The sequence below is a fragment of the Carassius auratus genome, chromosome 34 (genome assembly GCF_003368295.1).
Source record: "Carassius auratus strain Wakin chromosome 34, ASM336829v1, whole genome shotgun sequence".
Lineage (NCBI taxonomy): Eukaryota > Metazoa > Chordata > Actinopteri > Cypriniformes > Cyprinidae > Carassius > Carassius auratus.
Genome location: NC_039276.1, coordinates 10,054,685 through 10,065,657, shown reverse-complemented (window position 1 = coordinate 10,065,657; position 10,973 = coordinate 10,054,685). Strand labels below are relative to the sequence as shown.

At 36.9% G+C, this 10,973-nt stretch overlaps 1 pseudogene; it reads right to left on the bottom strand.

The window, feature by feature from the left end:
* Nucleotides 1-8,335: 8,335 nt before the first annotated feature.
* On the bottom strand, nucleotides 8,336-10,064 carry LOC113053814 (glutamine amidotransferase-like class 1 domain-containing protein 3A, mitochondrial; annotated as a pseudogene).
* Nucleotides 10,065-10,973: the final 909 nt, after the last annotated feature.

The following is a 10,973-nucleotide window of genomic DNA, read 5'->3' as shown; positions in this document are numbered from 1 at the left end:
TTTCCTGAGGACAACAACAACAACCCCTCTTATTAGCCATTACTAGTTGTGTCCATCACAAAGCCTTGTTAACTGCTATACATTTACCTTATGCGCGCATGCGCACACACACACAAACACACACTGACAGACGCATAAACTGAATCATTCTCTATGTCCAGATTTGCTTACACACACACTGAAACATTCTCTAAGTCCAACTCTCTGTCTCTCGCTCGCTAGTGCGCACGCACGCACGCACACACGCACACACACACGCGCGCGCGCGCGCACACACACACACACACACACAGACACACAGAACTAGCACTCACCAATTTGTAGCCTGCACAGTCACACTGTTTGTTAAGGCTTGCAGTGCAGGCCGCTTCGTTAGCTTGGCCTTTAACAAGCTGCTTAATTGAGCTGTCTAGCAGGCCACCTGTCTCCCCGCACCTCATTAGCATACTAATGCTCCTACATTGTGCTGCAGTGACAGCCAGAGAGAGAGAGAGAGGGTGAGTAAGAGAACTGAAGGATAAAGTGGGTGGAAAGAAATAGAGATGTTTTGATAAACCAATTTTTCCACAATTACTACAACAAAAACAACAACAACAAAAAAGAAGAAGAATTATATTTAATAATTATTTTTGAATATATTTGACAAAAGTCAATCTAGAACTAAAACCATAATGATTTTCCCATATAAGGTTTTATTATATTTACCCTTATCAAGTTCTTGCTAAGTATTAAAACTTAAAGAATACAAATGGAATGAAAAAAAAAACACATCTTTACAAAGCCTGAAGATGTTATCAGAAAAATATGATTTCTAAGTACGGTTAACACTGAGCAACCAATGTGTCAAGCAAATGATACAGCTTTTAACAGCCAAATTGATCTTATCAGTGATTCATCTTATCACTGAGCTGGATGTAATTGGGCAATACTTGTGGAATAATTGTGGAAAGGATTAATAGTCTTTTTCACCTTTTAACTGGGAGCGCACATTGCTTAAGTGCATGCTTTAATTGAATTCATGCAGCTGCAGCACCAAAGATCTACCTGCCAGGGAGAGAGAGAGAAGTGCAGTGTTTTTGTGAATGGTCAAATGGCTTGACAGGTATTGTTGTGTTTGATTTGAGCATTCAGTACAGCCTTGGACTAAATTTGCCCCTAAACACGCTGTAAACTGAAGAGGCCTTTAGACCGGCACAGGACACACACGAACATGTGATTTACATGCTTGTTCTGTCACACACAAAATACACTTTTGAAGACAAGCTCTACACTTAGACATTCAGCCCCGACCCTCAGAAGCCAAGTCCCCACCAGATGGAGATCTGTCCACCTCAACCATTAATGACCATGAAATTTGACCTGTAACAGTTTGACCACTCACACTGATTGTCTGAAAGAAACCCAAACAAACTACACAATTCTCTCTTCACAGCAGTTCAGTCAGTGTACTGTTTGAGTACATTAATTACTCCGGGATATTGGTTTGTTTGAACTCAGAGGGAGTTTCAGCCACATTAAAAAAATTAACAGCTTAAGTCATTTGTGGATTACTGCGTATAGGAGATGCGATCCGATTATAATGATTGAGTTCGATTTGGTGAACTGGTTCAAAAAGATCCGGTTACATCGAATGATTCGTTGGTGAACCGGATAACACAAACTGCTTTGTTTTGAACTCTCTCACAACAGACACGGAAGAGAAGACAATGCTAAATAAAGTCGTAGTTTTTGCTATTTTTGGACCAAAATGTATTTTCGATGCTTCAAAATATTCTAACTAACCCTCTGATGTCACAAAGTATGTCACATACTTTGATAATGTTTTTATTACCTTCAGCCATTAAAATGTGTAGGACACCAACACCTCGTTTTCTATCTCTTTCATTTCATGGATTTAACGAGTTATCAAAGCGGACAACTTCAGCGACTACAGGCTCTAATCTTCCTGCACGTATGCGGTGTTTGTGTGTGTGTGTGTGTGTGTGTGTGAAATGCGGTGCTGAAGTGAAATAACTGGGCAGTTTGAAAGCCGAATTATAATAGGGCGACTAATAATAAAAAAATAATAATAGTTATTACTATTGTTATTTAATACATTAATAGGAGAATGAGCCTAATATCATCTTGACTATCGACAGAGATATCGATATCTCTGACTATCGTCGATACACGATACTATCGTCTATCGGCACAATTTTAGTGCATAGTTTGCAAACTTTCTGTATGCATGGAATACCCCGATGACCTTCTAAAGATTGTTTCAAAAATATTAAATTATAATGATAATATTGCAATAATATAAATAAATAAAAATATTTCAATTATGCAAACGGTATTCAATTCCACTGCAAACTAGCTCTAAAAAAGAAAGGGTTCAAATTTCAGTTTACTACTCTAAGAGCAAATAGCAAAAAATTGGCTATTTTACACTACCCACCACTGCCTGGCAGCGGCAAACAACACTGCAAAAAACATGTTTATCAAAACTGCAAGTTGTGTGACGAGTAAGATGTGAGTTCGAATCCGCCTCTTGCCAAACTCATTCTTCTCCTTTCCCCCATTAGCTTACATATCAGATCGGTAAGGTTTATTTTCAATAAAAATAAAGGAAAAATTCAAAATATTTACAGTTTATTTATTATTATGTTTTGAATATGGCTATTTTTCTTACAAAAACGCATCGATTCGCTACAGGAGGCCTTCGTTCACCCCCTGGAGCCGTGAGCTACTTTTTCTATTTTTATGGAAGGGCACTTTTTATTTCACATCTTTTGGACTGAATAAATGCAACGCCTGCTGACTGTGATGATAGAGCTTGAAAGATCAAAGACAATTTATATTATAATATAAATCCGACTGGATCTGTCTGAAAGAAGAAAGTCATATACCCCTAGGATGCCTTTTGGGTGAGTAACACACAGCCTAATTTTTGGTTTTGGGTGAACTAACCCTTTAATTATGTAATTAGTTCAACTGGGAAATATGGCATTGTTTTCTAGTATGAACCCTTATTAACAAGCCTTTGTAAAAAGAAAAGTTAGCACGTTTATTTGTAAGGTAACAGCCTCAACAGCTGTGCTGAATTAATGTTCAGTGTTTGTCATGTGCCAACACTGTAGCATACTGCTCTGAAACATTATTTACTGTATACTGTTTGACACACTATTCTTAAATAAAATAGTAGAAACTAAGCACTGTGTAATAAGCAGTAAGACAGATTTCCGGACACAGCTACTGTTAATATTACTTTATATCTGGCTTCCTATTCCTTTGACCAGAGGGAAATGTTCAGTGATTAGTTTCTGCCAGGAGTTCATTATATGATGAAAGATTCTTGCTCTCACTTACCCATTGCAGCAGGTGTGAATAATTGCTCCAAAACTCCCCTGAGAGACACTTAGAAAGGAAAGACAAACACAATGACACTTAGCAAATCAGTTTGAAAGACTAAAAAGTACTTCCTGTATGCAAAGGAAGCCTCTGATCAAGCTAAAAAGTTAAAAGTCCAAGAGTACATTTACATGCGAGCTTGTTCATTTGACATGCACTAATGTGACAGCAGAAAGCTGGCACAGAGAAACCAGCACACAAAAGATGAGAGGCACCACACTGTGCAACCTGCTCTGCTCTTTTACAGTCCCAGAGAAAAGTGTGAAATACTTTACATTACTGCACGTAAAATACAATTACAATAAGAATAACAATTATTGAAACATAAACAATTATTTAATACTGTTTTTTAGCTGCAACCAAAGATACCTGAATTTAATATTTGAATCAATGAATTTTGAAAAAAAAAAATTACATGCAGTTTTTTATATTTTTGGTGTTAAAATATTTAAAAAGTTGCATTTTCAGTACCAGTACTTTTCTCAAGAATAAAAATAAGTGTCAGCTGATCACATTGTCTGCTGCTGGACAGGATTGGTCTTCAAAAAATAAAAATAAAAATCTGCCTGGCCGTTGATAACAACCTTTATATTCTACATTCACACTACTGAGAAAGAGGCAATGGCTATAGAAAAGAGGTAAGAAAAGAAATTGAAAGGTGTGGGGTGGGGGGAGTGTTTGGGAGTGGGGGGAGATTGTATCTGAAAATGTGGCTGTGAAAATTTAGGGGGGACAAAGTCACATCCATGCAGCACACATTCAATTCTGCTGGTAAAAACCGGGACTGGACAAACCACAATGTGCTATTCAACACAGCATGTACATGTCAAAATCTCTGTCCCTCTTACTCAAACTCATTCTTCCTGCTCTTTCTTTCCTCTTTTTTACCCTCTTTCCCTCATCACCACTCGTTAATTACCATATGTCTTTCACTTTGATAGAGAGTTTCTTGCATGAATGAGTACAATATTGCTACCCCCTTTAAAGCCCAAGCCCCCAGCACACCCCTTCTTCATCCCATCTTGTTGGATTGGGCCATCTTGTACACGGATTGGTACTGGGTTTTTCAGTATAACACTTGTTAGTGGCATGCATATGGAAATGTGAGTCTCCATTTTTGCTGCTAAGTCTGCATCCCCTCTAAGGCCCCTTGCTGTGTGCCTCCCACTATCATGACTAGGGGATGCTGGGACCTCATGCTGGGGGCAACAAGGCGTTGCACTATTGAGGGATGGACAGGGGTCAGTGCAGGGGTACACTGACAGACAGGACACACTTCTTTGGTCAAACACCAGCACAACACTATGTTCTGGAGCTAGATCGGATCGGCCCGACAGAACTGTGGGTTAATATCTGAAATAAGCACAATAATATTTATTATTTGAGAACAGATAAATTAAATTAAATAAGTGTAGCTTTTTAATATCCAAATCCGTTAAAGGAATTTTAGGCTGCATTAATTAGGTAAACCGGAACCGGGAACACTTCCCATAACACCCTATGTACTTGCTACATCATTAGAAGAATGGCATCTATGCTAATTTTTGTCAGTTTCTTTCTTATTCCGAGGTCACCGTAGCCACCAGATCCAGTCTGTATCCAGATCACAGGGTCACTGCAGTCACCCGGATCCAGTACATATCCAGACCAGATGGTGGATCAGTACCTAGAAAGGGGACCACCTCAGAGGACCACCAGGACACGACCACAGGAAACAGATGATTCTTCTGCACAATCTGACTTTGCTGCAGCCTGGAATTGAACAACTGGTTTGTCTGGTCAGAGGAGAACTGGCCCTGCAATCGAGCCTGGTTTCTCCCAAGGTTTTTTTTCTCCATTCTGTCACCGATGGAGTTTCGGTTCCTTGCTGCTGTCGCCTCTGGCTTGCTTAGTTGGGGTCACTTCATTTACAACGATATTGTTGACTTGATTGCAAATAAATGCACAGACACTATTTAACTGAACAGAGATGACATCACTGAATTCAATGATGAACTGCCTTTAACTATCATTTTGCATTATTGCATTATTATTTACACACTGTTTTCCTAATGAATGTTGTTCAGTTGCTTTAACGTAATGTATTTTGTTTAGAGTGCTATATAAATAAAGGTGACTTGACTTGACTTGACTACTAGAACTTAAAACCAGACCACATTTTTTTCCAAGCTTTATGGATCAAACAAGATTGCTTCCAACAAATGTGTGATCTTTTATGCAAACGATGGCAGCATAAAACTGAACAATGATCTTACTTGTGACTTAAAAAAAAAAAACTTTCAAATGGGGGAGGATGGGGGAATATGATGTCATGAGAAAAAAACTCCCTTTCATTGTATGGAGTAGTACGACCTCACTGTAGAAAAAAAGACTCTCAAGAACATAAGCCAATCAGAATAAGAATAAAAGAGAACACAGAACCTAATCCTCAGCCTGCTATCAAACAGGCCTCTTCTGCACAAGTGTGAGAGGTTGAGAAATGTTCTCTCCAGGCGTACGTGTGTGAAAGCAAAGGTGTTTGTGAGTGAAAGTGAAATGACAAGTGTGGGTGTGTGTGTGTGTTAAAGAGAGTATGTGTGTGTGTGACTGGCATGCTTGACCTGCGGCTGTGTGCTGCTAATCCTCTGATCAGGATGCCAGGAGGAACACGGGGCCTCAGGTCGGCCCCTGATAGACTGCTCCACTCACAATAATACACAGAGACTTCAGACCATTTACATCCAGAACCGCAAGCCTATCTCACGCTTACACAGTTTACACATTTTATCTCAAGGCAGGTGGAACCCAGACACCTACTTGTTTCTGCACAATTCTATACAATTTTGTAGTTTAAGTTTATGAGTTTGAACTCAACAATGCAACTAGGTGTATCATATAAAAAGTACCCAGGTGATGCCCAATCGAAATGTCAAAAAACAAAAAAGAGAGAAAATGCAGGCTATCCAAACCTACCCCTCTTTAGACTTTACAAATGCTTTACATGTAATGCTTTAAGTCACACCATGTGTGATACATGCTTAAGTATAATCTTGTGTGAAACAGCAACACCAATACGAGGTGTTCTGTGTAGTACAAAAACATTATTAGAGATGATTATTATTAGAAACATTATTAACATTATTAGACATTATTAGAGATGATTATTCCCATACCACAGCTAAATTTAAGAAAAGACAAAGAAAAAGTAATAAAAAAAGGAAAATATTTTAAATGTCCTCAGTGTAAAAAAACCAGTTGCCTGAGAGTGTAGAGAAAGCACCAAGTGAGTGTGTGTTTGTGTGTAGATGGGGTGGGGGTGAGGATTCTCAGACTGCCAGGCAAATACTTACCATTTGTCTGTAAGAGTGTCTGTAGGTCCCCAAATCCCTGTGTTTTGTACGGACAAATTGTCCGAACGCGGGGTCTTGTTTGCCCAGCCTCTCTGGACTGGTGTGGAAAGTGGGTAGGCTGTTGAGAGGTGGGTGGGAGAAATCCCCATCAAAGAGTGCTGTGCCTGGGAACAGAACAACTAGATGCCTTGGTCTGAGAACCAGCCTCTGTCAGAAGGAACGAGATCTAAAGTAACCAGCAGGGAAACACATCTGCCTGGCCTGACCTGACCTGACCCAAACGAAAGTGCAAAAGAGGAAAATTAGTGTATACACAAAACAGCAGAGGGGGTGAGCAAGAAATGGAAAATTATCAAGAAAAAAAAACATATTAGAATGTTTTCTGAAGGATCATGTGATACTGAAGACTCCTGTAATGGCTGCTGAAAAACACGTTTTTAAAAAATAAATTACTTTCAAAAATACATTAAATAGAAAACTCTTATTTAAAACTGTAAGAATATTTCACAATATTAGTGTTTTACAGTAATAAGATTTGTTTATTTTGATTGAGATTGATTTTGATTTGATTTTATATTTTTTATTATATTTTATTTTATTTTGAGTTTATTTTGATTTTGATTGTTTAGATTGAGATTCGTTTAGCCTTGCATGATGCCATATGATGATCTGTGCCTGGATCTAGTCATGTGACTAATCCTGTTAGTCTAAACACACACCCTTTCCAGTTTTCTCACTGTCTTTCTGTATTCAGTTTCAAGCACACACTTCTCCTACCTCCACAACCTGATTTACTAACTATAGAAAATCACTTTAGAAATAAACTATGATCATTTGGAAATGTTATGTATGCCAGATGTATTATATGCTATTATAGCATTATTTTTATTATTATTCTTTTCACTCTTTAGGGTAGGGAGGAGTGGGCAAAGCTATGAACGTTTTTTCAAACATCATTCTTTAGGCAAGGATAAATAATATAATTGCAGGCTGTCTGTTACTGTAAATAGACTAAAGTGCCAGTAACTAGAAATAGAAATCTGGAAAATATACATAGATATAAAATATAATGACTACAATTTGTCTTATGAAATATAATCTGTTTTAATAAATATGATTTCTCAGAAAGAAAGTGTCTAGTGACAGCTTGCCTTACATTAAGAGAAAACTTTATTAATGGGTTTTCAATTAATTCAAGTGGCATCTAAAAAGCATTCGTAATTTAATTCTGAACACACAACCATCTCACAGTTAGGAGTTATCTTGGCAACTGTTAACTTTTAACTGGTTCAATGTAGCTGGTACTCTGAAATCTCGCTCTCGTTTTTAAACTGATGAGTTCAGTCAATTTTAATCTGAAGATTTCAAAATTGAGAAAATCATGGTGCAGCATATACTAATTAATTCCCATTATGTTTTCTTTTAAATACAGAGAATGCCCCCTACTGGATATTCACCAAAATACCATTTAACATTGTCAGACGGATACATGTTTGATTAGTAATGTCTTTCAAGTCTTTCACAGTCTTGTTTTTCAAATCACTACAAATCACAGCAAAAATAGCCTACTTTTTTATTTAAGCAGTCTGATAGAAATCCTATATGACTGATGAGCTCTATGTAGTGAATACTGATATCCCATCAAAAATCAAGTGCAACTTCAGTTCACACATGAATGCAGATGTGACTGGTCACCACCTTATTCTTCTGGTCCACATGGGCTTTTTGATAGTTTAAGGTTAAGGGTCATTCATACAAATGTAAACATTAATAATATTATTTAAAGATAAAATAAACTTTTCATGTCATAATTATGAATTACTACCTCATAGATCACATAGATTTTTTTTTTCTTTGACAGTATGTTTGGCTGCCAGTGCTTGTGTAGTTCCAGCATATGGCTCCTCATGATCCACCGTCACATCCACACCAGGAAGAACTTTCGCTGCCAGCACCAGAGATGTACAGCACAACCTGCGAACCAGGAGGCATGTGGTTAGTGCTATATACCAAAACATGCCCATAAAGTCTGATTTGATTAATAAATAAAATAAAAGACCCAAAATCATGGGTTCATATATATTATAATATATAATAGAAATATATAATAACTAACCCAATTGGCTTTCTTGCTTTATTGAAGTCCTTCAAAACTCGCTCCACTTCCTTATTCACCTTACAGTCCTTCCCATCAGTGGCAAATGTTGACACGATGATGGTAGAGATGCAGAAGATAAAATACAGGTAATAGACATAAGGAATACAACAGAAATGTCAGTGACAAATTGAACTATCTAAACTAAAATAAATCAAAATAAATCAAATCAAAATAAATCACAGCACTCCACCAGGAAAGATAACCGCATCATGATTACTGACATTTAGTTTTGCCAGGTCAGTGATGTTGCTCCTAGTGATACAAGCTGATTCTGATAAGACTTTCCTATTTATAAAGCAAAGTTGAGCAAGAAGGATTATAAATACGTTCACCATTTTTTATAACACCTAAACTCAACAAGTAATAATACATACAAGTATACAGTTTTGCTTTCTTCTTTCCGCAATCAAAATTTCTTAGAGAACACTTCACTTTGACCTTTCTCATGGTTGATCACATGCACCTGAGACACATCTGGAGCAAACATCTGAACCTCTGCATCTCCCTGACTATACACAAGCATACAAAGCAAAGTATTCACACAAAATAAAAAAAGTTTTAAGAAATAGCACAAATATATAGGTTTCATTGGGAAAAAAATTCTGAAATATGATGTTTACTGTGCTTTTAAAACTCTTAATATTAATGAAACAATTTAGAAACCAATAAATTGCATTTACTTTTTACAGTAGCTAGTGGAGAAACACTAAAGTCAAACTTAGCATGAAACCCATGTGACAGGTACATTTAATGCATCTGCATTGTTGGCTGTCTGTCCCTCATCAAGCTACAAGTTGCATTAATTGAACACGTCTGAATGATAAAAAAAATAGAATAGAAAAAATAGAGACAAAAAATAGCAAGGTACTCACACCGATTCCTCATGGATTTCAGTGCCACCACATCCTGACAACACCTAATAAAACTACGTTAATGAAAGTTACAACTTTGTTGTCGTCAGGAGTTTTGGAGAGCAAGAAACAAAAGATATAGAAAACATTAGTTATATTGTCGTATTATTTATATATTCGTTAAACAGGTCTGTGGTATACTTAAAACTGGTTGATCAATTTTCTCATTTAATGTCACCGACGTGTACTCGACTTGTCGCTTTTCTTTCATACAAACGCAACTGGCGCCATCCTGCGTCTCATTTAGGGACTTACAACCGTTTTCCTGATCACCATGTCGGGGTTTATTTTCAGCCAATGACTGTCGGACAGTAATTATTAGTATGAAAATGTCATTTGATTTAAAAATGACCAGACTATATTTTATGTGACTATGTTTAAATTAAACCACGGACCATTATTTCGGTAAACTGAACAAACGTGAAATATTAACTCTGACACCCCATTGCAATTATTAGCTAATCTTCTGGGATTAATATAGCAATAATTCAGTAAACATCAGAAGTTTAACAATTATGCAGAATGCATACATTTTGACAGGACTTTTCCTGCACCCCTCATGTGTCCCACTTCCAATTTCTCTTTTAGTTCTTTACTTTTTCGTGCACGCTATCTTCTTGTGGCAGGGTGGGTTTAGTTCTGTGCAATCTGCACTCTCGTATTTGCAAATTCTCTCCTGTAAAATATGTATTTTTAAATTTGATTGCAAACGTTGTTTTTGCCATATTTTTTATGTATGTGATAGTGAAGATTTGTTTTAGTGTTTATGAAGTCGTTGTTTTCAAATAACCTCTACTGAATACATAAGCTAATATGCTAGTTTTAGTTATTTTTATGATGAGAATTTACTACAGGAACATATGCATCAGTATGTCTGAGATCATCTGCAATATCTGCTTTTACAGATACTCATTTATGCCAAAACATGTGACTACAATGTGACCACTACAGAGAAAGAGAAGGAACTACTGCCAATGGCCTAGTCTAGTGTATAAAGACTGTGGAAATCTTTCTGCATCTTAAAATATCTACACTACATGCACAAGCTGGTTTTAGATAATTAAAGTTGACTTGACTATGGCATGATCTAAAATATATTTGAGCTAGATTTCAACCCATTGTATGTAAATGGCCACTGTTCACACACAAACTACATTAAATGTATAACACTTTTCATTATCAAAT